General features: G+C 40.0%; 1 pseudogene; it reads right to left on the bottom strand.

The window, feature by feature from the left end:
* Positions 1 to 5,847: 5,847 nt before the first annotated feature.
* LOC138888338 (G-type lectin S-receptor-like serine/threonine-protein kinase At4g03230) lies at positions 5,848 to 8,646 on the bottom strand (annotated as a pseudogene).
* Between the last annotated feature and the right edge of the window lie 12,618 nt (positions 8,647 to 21,264).

The raw sequence follows: 21,264 nt of genomic DNA, 5'->3' as shown, positions 1-21,264 counted from the left end.
AATTTTTCTACCTGGTATTGGTTTTTCCTTTTGCTTAGTATTATTATTGAAGCATTTTAATGGTTAATTAGGATTATTAGTGTAAAACTATGAGTAAGAAAAAGAAAAAGAAAAAGAAAAAGAGGAAAGTTAAAAGATTTCTGACGTGGTTTTGACGTGGCGCGCATGTGCAAAACATCTCATATTGTGAGATTGGTATTAGTGTTTCGGGGGATAATTCACTCCAAATACGTTTAGGCATAAAAGAATACCCGTTTAATTTAAGTGAGGTAACAACATCTTTGCTGAATTATTCCTACGCACAATAAATATAATTTTAAACCCTTTCTCTTCCTTTGGCATGCGTTCACAACTTTTTTTCCTCGATTTCCCATCCAATATTTGGTACCATCTAATCCAGATTCGTGCCGAAATATTTTATATTGGGGATAACACACTCCCGATCAAAGGCAATTCTATTTTCAGGATTCAAACAAGAGACATTTGATTATGGGTGGCGAAGTATATTTCTCCCCAACAACCTTTGCTTTTACCCTACTTGCACAATACAAAAATTAGCTATATGTGGATAAAAGTCCAAATGATAGTACCTTTGGGCAATTCTAACGTTGCAGCGGGAAAAAGTTTATACAGTTTAAAACCAAAAGCAATGTTTTAGATTATAATTGTTGCGGAAGTCAAATGTATATAGTGTGAATAAGTCACAACTACTATACCAAAAATTATAACAACCACCAAATAATAGATAAGACAATAAAGCAACAATAAAGGGAACACCAGAATTTACGAGGTTCGGCTAATTTTGCCTACTCCTCGGACACAACCAATATTTTATTCCACTCCAAAAATACAAGTGAAATGATACTAAAGAGAGAAGATACAAATGCCTTAAACAGATGAGAAGGCAAATGAGAGGTGTGTTTAAATCCTAAACATTAGGCCTTCTTTTATAGGGGGAAAATCCCCCAACTCTTCTCCCAACCGATGTGGGACTTTGGCATTTTGCCAAACTTCAACAAATCTCCACCTTGGCAAAATTCCACATCTTCAATTCTCTCTCAATAACAAATTTTGGTTGTGTCTTCATCTTCAATCTTTAGTGTTCAACAATGTTGATCAAATCCAAACAATGTTGAAACTTGATCGTAGTCACCACTTTTGTCAGCATATCAGCAAGATTCTCTGTAGTATGAATTTTCTTTATCGTGACTCCACCTTCTTCTATGATTTCTCGTACAAAATGATACCGAACATCAATGTGCTTCGTCCTTGCATGATAAACTTGGTTCTTCGCTAATTGAATAGCACTTTGACTATCACAAAAAATTGTGATACCTTTTTGTTCAACACCAAGCTCCTTTAGCAATCCTTGAAGCCAAATTGCCTCCTTCACAGCCTCTGTAATAGCCATATACTCTGCCTCTGTTGTAGACAAAGCAACTGTTGACTGCAAAGTAGACTTCCAACTAACTGGTGCCTTTGCAAAAGTAAACACATAACCAGTAGTTGATCTTCGTTTGTCCAGATCACCCGCAAAATCTGAATCACAATATCCAACTACAGACTGATTGTCTTCCTGCTCAAAAACTAACCCAACATCTACAGTATTATGAATATACCGTAGAATCTACTTCACAGCTTGCCAATGCTCCTTTCCTGGATTATGCATATATATGCTAATAACTCCAACAACTTGTGAAATGTCAGGTCTCGTACATACCATTGCATATATCAAGCTACCAACAACATTTGCGTATGGTACCTTTGACATATACTCTCGTTCAGCTTCATCCATTGGCGACATAGTAGTACTTAGCTTAAAATGGGAAGCAAGTGGAGTACTAACTGGCTTAGTCTTGTCATCTATGCCAAAACGTTGAAGTACTCTCTTCAAATATTCCTTTTGAGATAAACAGAGTTTCTTTGAACGTCTATCTCTAATTATCTCCATGCCAAGAATTTTCTTTGCCTCACCCAAATCCTTCATCTCGAACTCCTTCTTCAGTTGAATCTTCAACTTATCAATTTCTTCCGAATTCTTGGAAGCTATCAACATATCATCAACATATAGGAGAAGATATACAAAGGAACCATCTTTAAGCTTGCGCAAATACACACAATGATCGTATTTGCTTCTCTTGTACCCTTGCCGCAACATAAACTCGTCAAATCGCTTGTACCATTGTCTAGAAGATTGTTTCAATCCGTACAACGATTTTTCAAGTTTGCATACCATATTTTCTTTTCCAGCAACTTTGAATCCTTCTGGCTGAGTCATGTAGATTTCCTCCTCCAAGTTTCCATGTAAAAACGCAGTTTTTACATCCATCTGAACTAGTTCCAAATCCAATTGTGCTACCAAAGCCAACATAATTCTAATGGAGGAATGTTTTACAACTGGAGAAAACACTTCATTGTAATCAATTCCCTCCTTTTGAGCATATCCTTTGGCCACCAATCTTGCTTTGTAGCGAACATCTACTTGGTTAGGAAATCCTTCTTTCTTTGCAAATACCCATTTGCACCCAATTGCTTTCTTTCCCTTCGGGAGATTGGCCAATCTCCATGTATGATTCTGATGAAGGGACTGTATTTCATCATTCATGGAAATCCTCCACTTATCTTCTTCTGAACTTTGGACAGCGTCTTTATAAGTAGTAGGAACATCATCAGCTACAATTGAGGTTGCACAAGCAACCGTCTCTATGAGACGAACAGGTTTCGTTATTGTTCTTTTTGGCCTGCTGGTTGCTATTGATTCAAGTTGTTGTTGAGGTTCCTGAGTTGGAATCTCCTCTACTGGCTCTCCTTCCAGAGGGTAATCTTCATTTGTTTCCTCCTCTGCTTCTTGTGTAGGAAAAATAAATTTTCCCTCAAACTCCACCTGCTTAGAAGCACCTTCATTTTGTTTGGTATCTTCTGTTACCTTATTTACCATAGCAGATTCATCAAAGGTAACATCCCTGCTGAATATTACTTTCTTTGTCATAGGACACCATAAGCGATATCCTTTGACTCCAGAAGTAATTCCCATAAAAATAGCCTTCTTTGCCCTTGGATCCAATTTTGACTCCGTCACATGATAATATGCAGTTGAGCCAAACACGTGCAAAGAGTTATAATCTACAGCAGGTTTTCCGTACCATTTTTCAAATGGTGTTTTGCCATCAATAGCAGCAGATGGTAGACGATTAATGAGGTGACATGCATATGTAATTGCCTCAGCCCAAAATTCTTTGCCCAAGCCAGCATTGGACAACATACACCGTACCTTCTCCAGCAAGGTCCGGTTCATACGTTCTGCCACTCCATTCTGTTGTGGTGTATGTCTAACAGTGAAGTGTCGGACGATGCCATCATTTTCACAGACCTTATTGAAATGATCATTTTTGTATTCACCTCCATTGTCTGTGCGAATACACTTGATTCTCCTGCCTGTCTGATTCTCCACCATCGTCTTCCATTTGAGAAAAATTCCCAACACTTCATCTTTGCTCTTCATTGTATACACCCATACTCTTCGGGAAAAATCATCAACAAAGGTTACAAAATAGTGCTTCCCACCCAATGAAGGTGTTTTGGAAGGACCCCAAACATCAGAGTGTACATAATCCAAAATGCCTTTAGTATTATGGATCGTTGTACCAAATTTAACCCTTGTCTGTTTCCCTTTGACACAATGCTCACAAAACTCCAAGTTGCAAGCCTTTACTCCTTTTAACAATCCTTGATCTGATAGAGTTTTCAAGGATTTTCCTCCAGCATGTCCCAAGCGCATGTGCCATAGCTTGGTTGCTTCTGCCTCTTTGTCGTCACTGGATGTCACTGTCGCTGTCCCAATAACTGTACTGCCACGATAGCGGTACATATTATTATTCTTCCGATTAGCCTTCATTACCACTAGTGCACCGGAGCATACTCTCATCACTCCATTTTCTGCAATGATTTTGAACCCTTTTGATTCTAGGGCTCCCACAGAGATGAGATTCTTCTTCAAATCCGGTACATATCGAACATCTGTTAATGTTCTGATCATTCCATCATGGTTCCTTAATCGTATTGAACCAATGCCATATGAGGTAAGAGGGTTGTTATCCGCTGTGTGGATGACTCCATATTCTCCTTCTTGAAATTCCACAAACCAGTCCCTGTTGGGACACATATGATAGCTACAAGCCGAGTCCATCAACCATATGTCTGATGATGTTGATGACTCTGTTGTAACTAATGAGAAGTCTGAATCATCACAATCAGCTACATTTGAATCCATAATGGCCTTTCCATTGTTATGTTTGGCCTTATTCTTCAACTTCGGACAGTCTTTCTTCCAGTGCCCTTTTTCTCGACAAAAGGCACATTCATCTTTGCTGGGTCTGGATCTTGACTTGGATCTTCCCTTCTTTGTCCTCGTTTGATTTTGAGGACGACCCCTCACAAATAGTGCTTCTCCTTCTCCGCCCTTCTGTTTTTCTCGCTTTCTTTGTTCATAGCTGTACAAAGCCGAACAAACTTCTCTGAGAGAAACTTCGTCATTTCCATGGAGTAGAGTAGTTTCAAGGTGCTCGTACTCATCAGGAAGTGACGCCAACAACATCAAGGCCAAGTCACCATCATCATAAGTTGTATCCATATTTTGCAAATCTGTGACCAACTTATTGAAACTGGTGATATGTTCATTCATCGTGGTACCAAGAACATAGGTGAAGTGAAACAGTCTCTTCTTCATGTACAATTTATTTTGACTGTTTTTCTTCAAAAATTTATCCTCCAGTGCTTTCCATAATTTACTTGCAGAAGTTTCCTTTGTGTATGGATATTTCTGCTCTCTAGCAAGGTAGGATCGAATGGTACCGCAAGCAACACGGTTGATAATTCTCCAATCTTCTTCTCCAATAACATCTGGTTTCTTTTCTTCAATGGCCAGATCTAGCCCTTGTTGAAAAAGGACATCTAGAACCTCGCCTTGCCACATCCCAAAATGTCCGGACCCGTCAAATATTTCTACCGCAAATTTCGCATTTGACACAATTCTTGTCATAAGCGAAGATGTCAATGATGACGTATTGTTGACACTTGATGTAGATTTTTCTCCCATATTTGACACAAATATTATTTAATAGCTGACGACACAAATCAAGATTATTTCCTTTCTGATGTAGAAGATCAGACTAAGCTGCAACCACAGAGCATACTCAGACAGAACCTTGACTCAGTTACCAAGATAAATCTTTTCTGATGTGGAAGATCAGACTATGCTGCAACCACAGAGCATACTTAGACAGTACCTTGGCTCTGATACCAATTGTTGCGGAAGCCAAATGTATATAGTGTGAATAAGTCACAACTACTATACCAAAAATTATGACAGCCACCAAATAATAAATAAGACAATAAAGCAACAATAAAGGGAACACCAGAATTTACGAGGTTCAGCTAATTTTGCCTACTCCTCGGACACAACCAATATTTTATTCCACTCCAAAAATACAAGTGAAATAATACTAAAGAGAGAAGATACAAATGCCTTAAACAGATGAGAAGGCAAATGAGAGGTGTGTTTAAATCCTAAACATTAGGCCTTCTTTTATAGGGGGAAAAATCCCCCCAACTCTTCTCCCAACTGATGTGGGACTTTGGCATTTTGCCAAACTTCAACAATACATACGTATATCCCTTCGTAGTAGTGTGGACCAAAACATCCACGAGGAAATGTACATGCACTAAATAATACGGTAATTATATATCTTGGAATTGTAAGTTTTCTATTATAATCTCTGCATCAACTTACTGCGAATGGAACAAGCCCTTGTGGAAGAATTGACGGTCTATACTTATCAGATTCAAACGTTATTTGGGTGATAGAATTGACAAAGTGGCCTCGTTATTGGAGCATAATTGATCATTAGATCGAGGCTCAGCTGATCTCACGACAATTCGCCCAATAGAAAATGCAGGCTGCGATGGTTGTGGAAGCGTTTGAGGGTCATTTTCCAGCGTAAAAACTACTGCGGACATGGTAGGTCTATCTGCTGGATCTTGTTGAACGCAGAGCAGTCCAATATGGATGCATTTTGTTATCTCAGCTGCCACACAGGACTGCGATAAGCCAGGGTCCATAAGCTCTAATCCTTGCCCTTCACACCACAATTTCCATGCCTATATTTTCAAGATGGTCTCAGGATGATTTATGCAAGTTGAAATTTACATAACAAAAAACTAGCCGACTTCGAAACAAAAAATGGAGAGAAATACACTTACCAAATTAAGGAGGCTCTGACCATGTTCAGAAATATAGCCAGTGTTCTTCCTCCCACTTATTATCTCAAGCACCAGAACTCCAAAGCTGAAAACGTCTGATTTAGTAGAAAAGAGTCCTTCCATTGCATACTCAGGGGCCATATATCCACTGTAAAATTGGCAGATTGAAGTAAATGTTGTACTTGACCATCAATCTTATAGCATGATGTCGTTTTACACAATACCAACAGATTCTTGCATCATCTCCAGTTATCTAGCCTGTAATTTCTAATATCAAATATGTTTAAATTATGTTAGCACTTCATCTAAAAGCGTGTTTTAGAGAAAGAGCACATGTTCGTTTATTTATTTAACAATAATTTGTATTCAGCATACTCCTCATGTGCAAGCTAGTTCTTCCTCTTTGAGCTCTGCATTTTGAGATATTCTGATCGTAGGACTTAAAGGCACAAGATGACACATCTTTTATGTTCTAAAAATATATCAGACAATGTAAATTTCGAATTTTTGATAGAAGAAAAACTCAAGAGTGATGACAAGTGCAGAGCTTGAATCAGAGTCTTACTAGTTTCCAACAACTCTATTTGTATTGGCTTCACATTGATTTCCGCTAAACATCTTTGCCATTCCAAATTCTGATATCTTCGGGTTCATATCTTTGTCCAGTAAAACATTGCTAGCTTTTAGGTCCCTATGAATGATTCTTAGTCTAGAATCCTCATGCAGATACAGAATTCCCCTGGCTATTCCCTTAATAATGTGGAGACGCTATCTCCAATCCAGAATCTCATTTTCTCTTGAATCTAAAAAGAGAAGTAAAGAATGAAGTTAGTGAACAATTGCTCCATTGCGGTACACTGATTAACCAAATAAGTAAAGGACAAACCGAAGAGGAAGAAGTCCAAGCTTTTGTTGGGAATGAACTCATAGATAAGCAATGCTTCATTTCTCTCTAAGAAGCAACCCAAGAGCCTCACGAGATTTCTGTGCTATAATTTGGCGATTAAGACGACTTCATTCTTGAACTCTTTCAGCCCTTGACCAGATGTTCTGGAGAGCCTCTTGATCACAATTGTTATGCCATTGGTTAGTGTTCCCTGGAATGTTATACACAACATCAAATGACTGGACAAATTGACGTCCTCTAGCAGCTAGATTCATTATATTAAGATAATATGTTTTAAAATATGATAATTTATAGGAACTGTTACCTTGTACACTGGACCAAATCCACCTTCTCCGAGTTTGTTTTCTTCAGAAAAATTTTCTGTAGCTGCTCTAATGAGGTCTAGTTTTACAACTGGAAACTCTATGGACCTCGCTTCTGAGCGAAAATCATCATTCGATAAGTCTTCAGCAAGTGTTTCTTCTATCATGTTGAGCAATTGAGTTTCTTGACTACTTCCATCCCCATATGAAAAGATTCAACTTTTGATCCGTTAGCTGAAAGAATTACTTTCTTTTAAATCCAAAACACCAATATCTTTTTACCTTTCGCTATTCGTCTTCTGCTTTTCACAAGGTAAAAACCAGTTCCTGCCAGTACAGTAGCCAACAGTGCTATAACACTTATTTTAATGCTAATTAGCTTTGGCTTCGAAGTATTTCCACCTGAAAATAGAAAATGTATAGTCGGTCAATTCACCACTGAAATCAACTGTTACCGGAAAATTTTATTTTGTGTCTCATACAACTATACAACTGACAGTAGTTGTATGAGACAACTTTTTTGTCTCACAATTTTGTGGACCCACATTTTTGTGGACCCAGAAGTGTAAAGATTGGGGTCCATAAATTTGTGAGACAACAATGAGCCTCATACAACTAGTGTAAGTTGTATGAGACACAAAATAAAACTTTTCACTGTTACCTTGTGAGTAGAATGCCTTGATAATTAAACAAAGACCATCACTTATTTAGTACAACAAACTTGAGATACGGAAGAGTCCATTGTTTAAGACAATCTTCAAACTTAGATTATATAACAGTGGTGTCCGAGAGTAACAAGAAGTTCTAGGATGCTATTTGTATGTCAATTTATAACCATGAAAACAGCTACCGGAGTTCTAGACTTGTAGTAAAAATAGAAATATATGTCTACTCAGAAGAATTATCTCCTCTTTTCATATAATTGGGGAAAACTCAAAATTAGAATCACATTCTGTTATTTTCTTAAGTTTGTGAGGCCAGTTTTGTCACATGCAATGGTAAAGCTTTAGCCCCTCTGCATACGTGAATAACAACTCGGACTTTTGGTATAATTTTCTGAAATGGTGAAGGGAATATGCAACTCATTGTCAAACGGCTAAATTTAGAGTAGATTATCGACATTTATGTCAAACCTGCACTCTCCAGCCAAGAGCCATATTCTTCATTCTTTTGTGACATTTCAATTCTGCAAGTTGGAGAGGGGGCGACAAAGCGTAGTTTAGTCAAGTAACCTTTTAATGATTAACGTTATTAGTAAATGATTTTCTTACTTTATGTGTGTCAAAGCCTCAAGACATTTGAAATAGACCAAATGTAGTATAATATGATTAGTATTGTAAAGCTTTTTTATATGAATTTGAAGCCATTAGTTTAATGTGAAATACAGGTTGCAGTCGTCGGCGCAATGGAACTCCAAAGGCAAAATGTGAAAGACCTTCCTAGTGCCATCGCTGCTACGGATGCATTGAGTGATTTTCGATTGGGACAGGATGGTTCTGATTTCTCTACTACTTCAAAGTCCAAAAACGGGAACAAGGACAAGGCAAAAGAGTGGAGGAAAAATGAAAATGACAAGGGTAATGCTGTTGAGGGAAATGGCAATGAAAAGGGAAAGCAATGTGCTGGACCTTTGACAAACAAGGGACAAAACAGCAAGTTTGTGTTGGACTTTAAGCCATTGGGCTTTAAAGTAGAAGAAGTGTGAATTGAAAATTGAGGGAAATAAAATGGAGGGAAAATAAAAAATTTGAAGAAGTGAACTTTTGTCTTGCACTTTGTCCCTCATTGGTGAGGGACAACCACATTTGTGTGCTTATATATAGAATCACTTCTTAAAGCTCTTAAAAGGAGTTGAAGAGAATGAACCCTCGCGCCGTCGTCGTCGTCGCTCGCTCGGCTCGGCTTTGGCTTTGGATCGATCGATAAGATTATTTTTTGGACAAAATTTATTTAATTATTTAATAATTAATTAAATGTCAAATCACTGCTGAAAATATGCCAGAATCCTGCTGAAGATTCAGAGGGCCTCTCTGACCGCGGTTTTGCCGCGGTCGCGGTAGAACCACGGCAGGCAGCGTATTCTTCTGAAAAGGCACCTTTTCGAGACACCTCTTCTGATAATTGCCTATAAATTCTGAGGCAAGGCTCCATTTTCGATATACGAAAAACACTCCAGAACTTCTTTCTTTCTGAATACACTGCATCCTAATTTACAGTCTCTCTCTCTCAAATTCGCAAGTGTGATTTTGCTCCGTTCTTTGAGTTCGTTGGTATCCTGCAGTTTGTATTGCCACTGTTGCAGGAAGGTTTATTCCGTTTTATCCTGGGAGGATTTAATCCATTACCTTGGCAACGTGTGAGGGGGTTAAAATTCCTTAAGGACGCACAAGAAAATTGTGGACTCGGAATATTTCTTATTGTTTACTGTTTTTTGTTCTAGTTTTTCCTTCTAACAATTTTTCTTTAGTTTCCTCCTAATTTTGTGTTTCCACACAGGATTGATAACAGTTTAATGGCTATTTTATTTGCAAAGGACCACACATGGCGGAGGGACTGTCCAAAACTTGAACGGATTTTTACTTTGTTTGCTGAAGAAAAGAGTGAAGATGAGCCGAATGAGGAAGAACATAAGCAGGCAACAGCATATTTAGGACCTATGGTAGTGCTGAAAAATGCGGAAACTGCTTCGTCGAGGACGACGAATTCTTCGGGTGGGGGTGGTTTGTTAGCCCCTTGACAAAGGTCCTCAGCAGGTGTGGGTCGTGACAAGGATTTTCATTATGGACTTGGCACACAACCTGAAAATTGGGGCAACATCATGACGGGCAGCTCGGCATGACGGACTATGCGGGGTTGACAAATGTACCTTGAACGGAGGCAAGGCACATTTCACTTAGATGTGCGGGTTGGCATAACAATGGCAAGGTAAAGCCATGTCAAGCAGCGTCAAAGACATGATAAGACAAGGCAAGGCAGTGTGAGACAAGCAATAGCAATTGATGCGGGCATATTTGATCAAGTTGAGGGAGACTTGACAAAGCGGGTAGTTGTGGCAATGGGCGTTGATCGCAGCGGACTCAACCTAAGGAAGAGTGGGCGCTAATACTTTTACCCAATAGCGGTATCGGGGTCAAGTTTCCACAAGGAGCTTCAATTTGGAGTTGAGTGTTTGTATGGTCTAGGACTATGTTTTAGCTCCTAATTGATCTTCTAACATTTTTGGTTTTCTTTTGATTATCAACTATAATATAGCAACTACAAATTTAAAGCTAAGTTAGGCTAAGATATTGATTCTAAGTTGTATGCAATATAGAGAAAGGCACTAGGGTCGTGGCATGCATCTAGGTGGTCAACTAACGGGTAGAGATTCCTAATGCAAGAATGATGAATATGGGACTTATACTATAACTGTTGCACTTTTGCACCCACTCTCACACCTCTCGGTAGAGAGAGTGATTTTGCCCAATTGACTCTCTCGAGACCAATTGGGTAGGTCAATTTACCCAAGAAACTTATGGTTCAAGTTGGGTAATTACTCTCTCGAAGTTTAACCCGTTAATTGGGACTACCATTCTCAAGGGTCCATCCCAATTCCTTGTTGGAATTAATCTTGGGGTCATAGACTCTCTTTCTCAAGAAGAGTCAAGACTCACTAAGCTAGACTTAGTGTTTGCAACCACAAAATCTTAATGAAAACATAAGATTAATCCAAATAACAAATACCCAACATCATTCATGCACTAAACAATCACACCCATTAATTATCCACACTAGGGTTGAGCCACAACCCTAGCTAATGGGTTTAGCTAGCCATAATAGAAACATAAATTGAAGAAATAGTAGATGAAATTGACATACTAATTAAATACAATGTTAATCTACTCAATTCCACATTAATACTAGAAAAAATTGCCCAAATTAGGCTAAAACCATGAAATCTCGAGTTCAGCTGCTATCTGATACGAAACCAAAACTCCAAAAAAAAACTGATCCTAAAAAGTAAAATGTTCTATTTATACTACACAGGAAAAACCAGACAAAAATACCCCTGAGGGTCTGGCGCGGACCGTGCACAAATGACGCGCGACCGCGTAGGGTTTTGAGTCTTCATATCTTGCTTCTGGCACTGGGGACGCGGGCAGCACAAATGTGACGCGCAGCCGCGTGAACTTCATCCACGCGGACCGCACTGATTAGGTGTGCGGCCGCTTGGGCTTTTGCCTTGAATGATTGGATCTCTGACACTCTTAGGCGCGGACCGCGTAAAAAGGGGCGCGGAACCCGTGAAAAGGGGCGCGGACCGCGCATCTTGACTTAAAAATGGCATGGCCTCCGAACTTTTCTGCGCGGTCGCGTGGCAAAATAGTGCGGACAGCGCAGGTTGACCTTGAAAATGCCCAGCCTCTGAACTCTCCTGTGCGGCCGCGTGACAAAACAGTGCGGACCGCACATGTCATTTTGTTCCCCCTTTCAGTTGTCTTTTGACACTTGGAAGATTTCACTCCTTTTTGAGCCGATCTTTGGTATTTGTCATCTTGTCGTTCAAACTTGCAATCAAGCGCAACTTGTAAGCATTTTGGGACAAATTTATAGCAGTTAATGCACAAAGCTTAGGTAAGAATGGGTATAAAATATGTAAAAATCACAGTTATCAGGCGTGTGCGGTCAAGTCAGTGGGCGGTAAGCTATGATCATGGCATTGGGGCGGAGCAATGTCAAAAGGCAAGGTTGGGCGCAATGCCAGGCTTGGGCGTGCAGGAATTGGCCAAATCAAACACATGCAGTGCATGTGACAGGGTGGTTGAGCGGTTACAACTGCCCATTTCAAACATGGCTGATCATGGGCACGTTTTTAGATCATGGCTGACTTTGTGTCTTAGTGCTACACGTTTTTAGCATGTTCTCCCATCAGTTGGGGCTTGTAAACTTACTTGTCTAAATCCTGCCAAGTGTAATTGGGCAGCAATACTATAAATATGTGTGTAAGCTGTCCCAAATGGGCAGAATACTTAGTCTTAAGGCATTGTGAAGCCAAAATTGTCTAAGTTATTTGATAAGGGTGGGAAAATCATTTTGGGGCAGGGAATTAGGGAATTCTTTGTCTTGGCCATTGGGTTGGCTATTGTGTTCTTGTATTCACATATTAATATGAGTTGGGAAGAAATCCCTGTATATCGTGCGTGCCTTTATTTACTGTTTTTGCTGCCTAAATCTTTCTAAGTTCAAAACGTCCCTAAAATAAAGCGATTGTTACTCATTTGATTTTGTTTCGTAACGATTTTAGTACTTTTATTGTTAACATACCGAATGTGTTGCAACTTAGGAATCACCAGGCAACTCTTTTGCTCTATAGGAATCAGGGGGAGGGGACAATTCTTGGAGGAGGGTTGTTATTTTCATCCAAGTAAGAAAAAGTCTATGGAAAAATGTTGTATATGTCACAATCTTTTTAAATAAAATGAACGAAAATGTCACAGCCTTTTTAAATAAAATGAACGAAGTCCCAAGGGTTGGAATTGGAAAGTAATAACAAGAAATACGGCATAAAGTCACTGGCTAAATTCCTAATTTCAAATTATTTTAGTCATAACATGTTCTCCCACAAGGATAAAAGTAATAAAGAAATATAGGATGTCTTTTTCAAATTAAGAAGTATCAAACGCATATCATCGTGATACTAACATTTTTGTACTTCATAAAACAAATATAATGTATTACAAAAATATTAAATAACTTTTTTGATATGATTAGTAATAACGTGCAACGCACGTTTATAGAGACTAATTTTATAAAAAAACAGTTGTTTCTTCATTTCTCAAACCATATAAATTAAAAAATACCTTTGACCCGTTATATAAAAAATAGCTTTGTAGTATTATTAGTTCGAATATTGGAATTTGCTTATAAAGACAAGTAAATTTGGCCGGGTCGGTTTGGGTCGGAGTTTGACTGAGTTTCTATGACTTGCTTATAAATTATTTTAATTAGTCCAAAAAAATATTTTAAAAAATCCATATGGACTCCCAAGTCAGTAATTTTCTACCGAAAAATCAATAAATCGGATTGAGTGATTATTAGAGTGCAATAGGAATAATTGAGTGACTTTGTTGTTACAAATGAAAGAAAAGTAATTTTCATCTATAATTTCACATAGTTCAATAACTATCTCAGTAATGGACTCTCTAACTTTTTACAAGAATCCATCTATCATTTGATACCAAATCCAATGTGATATAAATAATACACGAATTAGCTATACCGGGGAAAACATCCAAATGACAAAATTGTCCTTCTGCCGAAGCCTTCTCTTCATATATTGTCACGACCCAAACTGGAGGGCCATGACTAGCACCCGACCATACTTGCCGAGAACCAACGTACATTTCATCTAACCTTCATTATTATCTTTTAGGGCTGACGAGATCAATATAAATGGTAGACCTGGATCATGGACAACCAGCAATAAAATATGACGGCATGAACATACATAGCAGGGAATGACCAGACAATCAAGAAACTATATATAAGGTATGAGCTACCACGCTACCATGAAAGACTGTACAACAAAAATCAGCCGACAAGGCATACCAAACTATACATGAGTCGACACTTGTTCATGTGCCTCTAAATGAACATAAGTGCTGCAACATAGCCGGAACAGGGCCCCGACATACCCATAATGTCTATAACAGAAATGCATACCAAGACCACGGCAAGTCCGGATAAGGGATCTCGCCAATCACCGCTGAACTGGACAGCCTACTGTGGTGGGGGAGCTGCACCTACCTATCTATCAGGACCTGCAACAAGACATGCAGCATCCACAAACAAAAGGACGTCAGTACGAATAAAGTACTGAGTATGTAAGGCAGGGAACCATAAATACGAATAGTAATGTAAGCAGGGATAGAGAATATACAACCTGGAAAATCTGAGTACCTCTGAGGGCTACTGACATGCAATGCATGATACATATGTATGTATACATAAACTTTTAAAACATATGCCTCTGTGGGCATCATCATCATCATATCGTACCCGACCATAATAGGCTCGGTAAAAACATACCCGACCATCATAAGGCTCGGTAGAATCCTACCCGGCCACGTGGAGCTCGGTAAAACCCAACTGATCAGTGGATGCACAATAGGTGCCGTACCCGGCCAACTATAGCGTGGCTCGGTAGAGTAAAATAGATACATATATATAATGCATGCTTGACTCATGGAATCACATTCTAAACCTTTTGGAGTGACGTAAGGTCGGTATCCTCTATACACGTTATTAGGACTAACTCTTCACTATGAACCTTATAAGAATCAGGAAGTACCAATAACATTGATAACATAAGAATAAGAGAAGCAACATTAACATCAATCGTTCCATAAGAGGGAAAGCAATGTAAGTACTGCTAGCTTCTAAGAGTAGAGTATCTTTGGAAGCTCGTTTATTACATTATGTACAATCGGAGTCGTGCAAAAGAAGGAAAGGGATAGCCTCACATACCTTGTATATATTGCCCCAATCTCAAGCTATGCAATTGTCAAAACTCCTTAGTCTACAATAAGAGAAATGATACTATCGTTATCATTTAAGCGTCATAACTATTATGTATCGACCACAACCTATTTTACGATGAAACGGATAGCACCTCCCCTATATATATGACTTCACACCATTCCAAACAATCACCAAACAGCCCTAACAACATCAATAATAAACATATTGAGCCTCCCAAAATAGTTCACGCACAGCCTAATCACTCCATACATACGACGACCACCGTAGTCGTGTCAAACGACCCGGAAATGTTACGAATAACTATCATCCCACAACCCTACATATATATGGTGTTTATCCACACCCTTCCTCCTCCAAAACTCCACAAAACAGTAGTAAAATACGCAGCCCAACAGCAACGCAAAATAGTCCACAAAACAATAACATTACTACCAAGCCTTTCGATATATATTTCACAAGTTCTAGCTTCAATGGCTTAGACGCAACTTGGATAATCTTAAATACATATAGAGTAAGAGGTTCCTTACCTTTATACAGAAAGAAAAACTCCAATTTGACCTTAAATTTCCATGAAATATCCCTCCAATGCTGCCACAACAACAAAAAAGCGAAACTAGCGATCAATTAGTGTTTTTCGGCACTAGAATCACTTTAGAAGGCTTGAAATCACCTAGGATTGATATTAAGAACATGAGGGAGTATTTACAGAACATAAACCCTTTAAAACAACCTCCCACATGAGCTGGAACGACACAAAAATGAGCAACAACAAGAAGAACAAGAGACTTACTAGCGCCACGGAATTCCCGACACTTGATTTGTGTTGTTTGCCCTTTTTTTGGGTCTTGAATCTTGAGAGAACCTTGAGAGGATGTTACTAGGGTTCTAAGGTCTGAAAATAGTGAGAATAAATGACTTAAAACGGGTTGGAGGCATCCTATATAGGTCCAAATATCTTAAACCGCCTTAGTGGGTCCCATAGAGAGATGCTTGACGCAGTCTCGCAAAAATGCGAATATCTATCTACTACGAGATCGTATCGATGAACAGTTTAATGCGTTGGAAACTAGACTCATATATCTTTAATTTGGTTGGTAGATAATCCCGTAATTCCTTGTAAATTAGGAGAAAAGATTAGAAACATTTGACCTAATATTTAAGTAAAATTATGAACCTAAGTTGAGACAACTTTTGTCGTTTTTTGTTTCATAACTCGTTTGACTTCAAGACTTATGATACGGATATTATATGATTAAAATACCTTAATACATGACCTCTTGAGTGTATTAAGCACCGCTAGATTTACCTGAAAATACGAGTTACAACATCCTTGATTCATTTAACTTCTAATACTTGTTAATCACCCTTATACACTCTTGTATCACTTAAGACCAATAGGATTGACTTCTTATCATCTCAAAGATAATTCCTTCTTGGATTTATGTTAACTAATATATGGCATGAACTAACACATGTGGATATGGGTTGTAACACCCTCCCCCCTTAGGAACATTCGTCCTCGAATGTAAGGGTTCATGGGGAGTTTAAATCATCGTGGATTCCAATGGAAATTTCCGATCAATTTTCCCCTATAAAATGGTCACTAGCAAAACTTGCAAGCAATTAAGCCCAACATATGGCTTCACAAGGCTACACAAAGCATTATGCATATTTACATTATCTACATATCACCATTTTGTATTAAGGAGGAGTATTCTCAAATTATTGCTTACCTCATAGAGCCGTTTCACCTTCCAATGTATCCTGTCTTCCACCAGCATCCTTGTTATCTTCATTCTGGAATAGGTAAGGGTATTTAGACTTCATCTCCTCTTCTGCTTCCCATGTCATTTCTTCCATATTTTTGTTCCTCCACAATACTTTGACGGAAGCTACATCTTTTGTTCTCAGCTTGCGGACTTCAAGCCACCTACGCTGCCTCAAATTCAACTCTTTCTGCTTGAAGATGTATTGTAAACTCTTGTGATCTGTGTAGATGTCAACATGGATGCCGTATAAGTAGTGCCGCCATATCTTCAAAGCATATATTACTGCAGCCAATTCCAAATCATGGGTTGGATAATTCTTTTCATGCTTCTTCAATTGTCTTGATGCATAAGCAATCACCTTCCCATGCTGCATCAATACGCACCCCAAACCTATACCTGAGGCATCACAATATACCACATAACCTTTTGTTCCTTCAGGAAGAGTGAGCACTGGTGCGGATGTCAATCGATTCTTCAGCTCCTGAAAACTACGTTCACAAGTGTTAGACCACTGGAACTTGGTAGCTTTCTGTGTTAACTTAGTCAGTGGTGATGATATAGAGGAAAACCTTTCCACAAACCGCCTATAATATCCTGCTAGCCCTAGGAAGCTGCGGATTTCTGATGGTGTTGTAGGTCTTGGCCAATTCTTTACTGCATCGATCTTCTAAGTGTCGACACTAATACCCTCGTCAGATATCACATGGCCAAGAAACGCTACTGAGTTCAGCCAAAATTCACATTTGGAGAGCTTAGCATATAACTTACAATCCTGAAGCGTCTATAATACTATCCGCAAGTGGCCTGCATGTTCCGCCTCCGAACGAGAATATACTAGAATGTCATCAATGAATACAATCACAAACACATCAAGATAGGTCCTAAATATAGTATTCATGAGATCCATAAAAGCTGTTGGGGAATTTGTTAGCCCGAACGACATCACCAAGAACTCAAAGTGCCCGTATCTTGTATGGAAGGCCGTCTTTGGAATATCCTTCTCCTTAACCCTCACCTAATGATACCCTGAACGTAAATCAATCTTGGAGAAATACTTGGCACCCTGGAGTTGGTCAAACATGTCATCAATTCTTGGAAGTGGATACTTGTTCTTTATAGTAGACTTATTCAACTGTCGATAGTCGATACACATCTGTAACGACCCGTCTTTCTTCCGCACGAATAGGACTGGTTCACCCCAAGGTGAAGTGCTAGGTCTAATATCCAGCAAGTCCTTCAACTGCACCTTCAACTCTCGCAACTCTGCCGGGGCCATTCTGTATGGAGAGATAGAGATCGGTTGAGTGTCAGGCAACACATCAATGCTAAACTCAATCTCCCTTTCAGGAAGAAGGCCTGTGAGTTCATCTGGGAAAACATCTGGGAATTCGTTGACCATGGGGATTGATTATAAAGTAGGCGGTTTCGCCTCCGCATCCCTAACGCGAACGAAATGATAAATGTAACCTTTTGAGATCATTTTCCTTTCCTTAAGATAGGAAATAAACCTACCTTTTGGTGTAGCAATATTCCCTTTCCATTCAATGATGGGTTCACCAAGAAATTGAAACCTAACCATCTTCGTACGGCAGTCAACATTTGCATAGCATGAGGCCAACCAGTCCATTCCCATTATCACATCAAAATCAACCATTTCTAACTCAAATAAATTTGCCGAGGTTTGATGACTACAAATCATCACAGTGCAACCTCTATATACCCTTCTAGCAATCACAGAATCTCCTATCGGAGTAGATACCGCAAGGGGTTTACTTATCAATTCAGGTTCAATGCCAAACTTATTAGCCACAAAGGGTGTAACATATGATAATGTAGATCCCGGATCAATCAGCGCATATACATCATAAGAAAACACAGATATAATACCTGTAACAACATCTGGAGACGACTCGAGATCCTGTCGACCTACTAGAGCATAGGTTCGATTTTGAGCACCACTCGAACTCGGCACTGCACCTCTACCCCTACCACGACCTGTCGACTGCTGAAAACCCCGTGCTGGAGGTCGAACTGATGAGGAAGAACCAGACACAGATCCAGTCGGCTGAGCCATACCATCACCTCCTCTATTAGGACAATCCCGCATCATATGGCCAGGCTGCCCGCACGAATAGCATGCATCAGAACCTCGACGACACAGTCCAAAGTGGGCCTTGCCGCACTGATCACAATGTGGTGTTGGGGGTCTCATCTGACTAGTATCCCTGTGATGTTGCGAGCCAGATGCCCGCGAACTCTGACCTGGACCAGAATAGGATCGATCATATCGAGGCCTCTGAAACTGTGGAGGAGCACTAGCTACAGGTGGCGCCGAACTCCTCGAAAACTGTGGCCTGATGCGGCCTCTGAAGTCATTAGAATACCTTGCAAATCTCGCTCTCTTATGCTGGCCCCTATCCTGCTCCCTATCTGCCCCCTGCTGGCGCTTATGATCCTCTAGGGTCTGGGCATAAGCCTGAATACGGGAAATATCCATGCCCTCCACCAAGGAGGCTGTCGTGCACTCATTTATCAGATATGGTCCCAATCCGTTCACGAACAAATGCACCCTATCACTCATCTCGGCCACCATATGGGGAGCATACCTTGCTAAAGAATCGAACTGCATACTGTACTCTCGCACACTCATATTACCTTGTCTAAGGTTCAAGAACTTATCAGCTCTAGCTCGTCGTATCTCAACTGGCAAGTAGTGACGAAGAAAGGCCTCAAAAAATTCCTTCCACACAGCTGGAGGAGCGTTCAGACCCCTGGATCTCTCCCAACTATCATACCAGAGAACCGCTAAATCCCGTAGCTGATAAGAAGCCAACTCTACTGCCTCTATATCGCTAACATGCATAACCTGCAGTGTACGATGAACCTGGTCAATAAAAGTCTGTGGGTCCTCTTTGGGTCTGATCCGGTAAACACTGAAGGGTCTAAATTAATAAAATCACGAACTCCTGTACTAACTGGTTTATCAGCAGCACCTGTATTCTGCCTCTGAGCCTGAGCAGCTACCAAGCTAGTCAACAACTGCAAATCACTCCGCATATCCTGGTCTGTAGTGCCAGACGGAGGAACTGGAGGCGCTGGGTGCCTTCTAATATCCTCTGGAGGAGATGGAGTAGATGAGGTATGAGAGGGAATCTCACTCTGAGCCTCACTTTGTCCTGCTCTAGCTTGGGGCACCTGACTGGTACCCTCTCCCGCTGTTGTATCAAGCCGTCTACTAATCGTTTGCTTCCTAGTCGAAGGCATCACTGAAAGAAAATAAAATAAGGTGAATATTAGAGACAAACACTTACGACTCAACTCTACGCACGATCTAGATTCAGGAAGAAGGTAACAACCCTAGATGTCATGTAGCCTCCTGATTATAAATGTGGCGCGCTACACATCCATAATCAAGACTCTACTAGACACGGCTCATAGACAACCCCTAGGACAGACTTGCTCTGATACCAAGTTTGTCACGACCCAAACTGAAGGGCCATGACTAGCACCCGACCATACTTGCCGAGCACCAACGTACATTTCATCTAACCTTCATTATTATCTTTTAGGGCTGACGAGATCAATATAAATGGTAGACCTGGATCATGGACAACCAGCAATAAAATATGACGGCATGAACATACATAGCAGGGGATGACCAGACAATCAAGAAACTACATATAAGGTATGAGCTACCACGCTACCATGAAAGACTATACAACAAAAAGCAGCCGACAAGGCATACCAAACTATACATGAGTCGACACTTGTCTATGAGCCTCTAAAGGAACATAAGTGCTGCAACATAGCCGGAACAGGGCCCCGACATACCCATAATGTCTATAACAAAAATGCATACCAAGACCACGGCAAGTCCGGATAAGGGATCTCGCCAATAACCGCTGAACTGGACAGCCTACTGTGGTGGGGGAGCTGCACCTGCCTGTCTATCAGGACCTGCAACACGACATGCAACGTCCACAAACAAAAGGACGTCAGTACGAATAAAGTACTGAGTATGTAAGGCAGGGAACCATAAATACGAATAGTAATGTAAGCAGGGATAGAGAATATACAACCTGGAAAATCTGAGTACCTCTGAGGGATACTGACATGCAATGCATGATACATATGTATAAATACATAAACCTTTAAAGCATTCGCCTCTGTGGGCATCATCATCATCATATCGTACCCGACCATAATAGGCTCGGTAGAATCGTACCCGGCCACGTGGAGCTCGGTAAAACCCAACTGATCAGTGGTTGCACAATAGGTGCCGTACCCGGCCAACTATAGCGTGGCTCGGTAGAGTAAAATAGATACATATATATAATGCATGCTCGACTCATGGAATCACATTCTAAACCTTTTGGAGTGACGTAAGGTCGGTATCCTCTGTACACGTTATTAGGACTAACTCTTCACTATGAACCTTATAAGAATCAGGAAGTACCAACAACATTGATAACATAAGAATAAGAGAAGCAACATTAACATCAATCGT

Source organism: Nicotiana sylvestris, chromosome 3, assembly GCF_000393655.2.
Source record: "Nicotiana sylvestris chromosome 3, ASM39365v2, whole genome shotgun sequence".
Lineage (NCBI taxonomy): Eukaryota > Viridiplantae > Streptophyta > Magnoliopsida > Solanales > Solanaceae > Nicotiana > Nicotiana sylvestris.
This window is presented reverse-complemented; position numbering and strand designations above follow the sequence as displayed.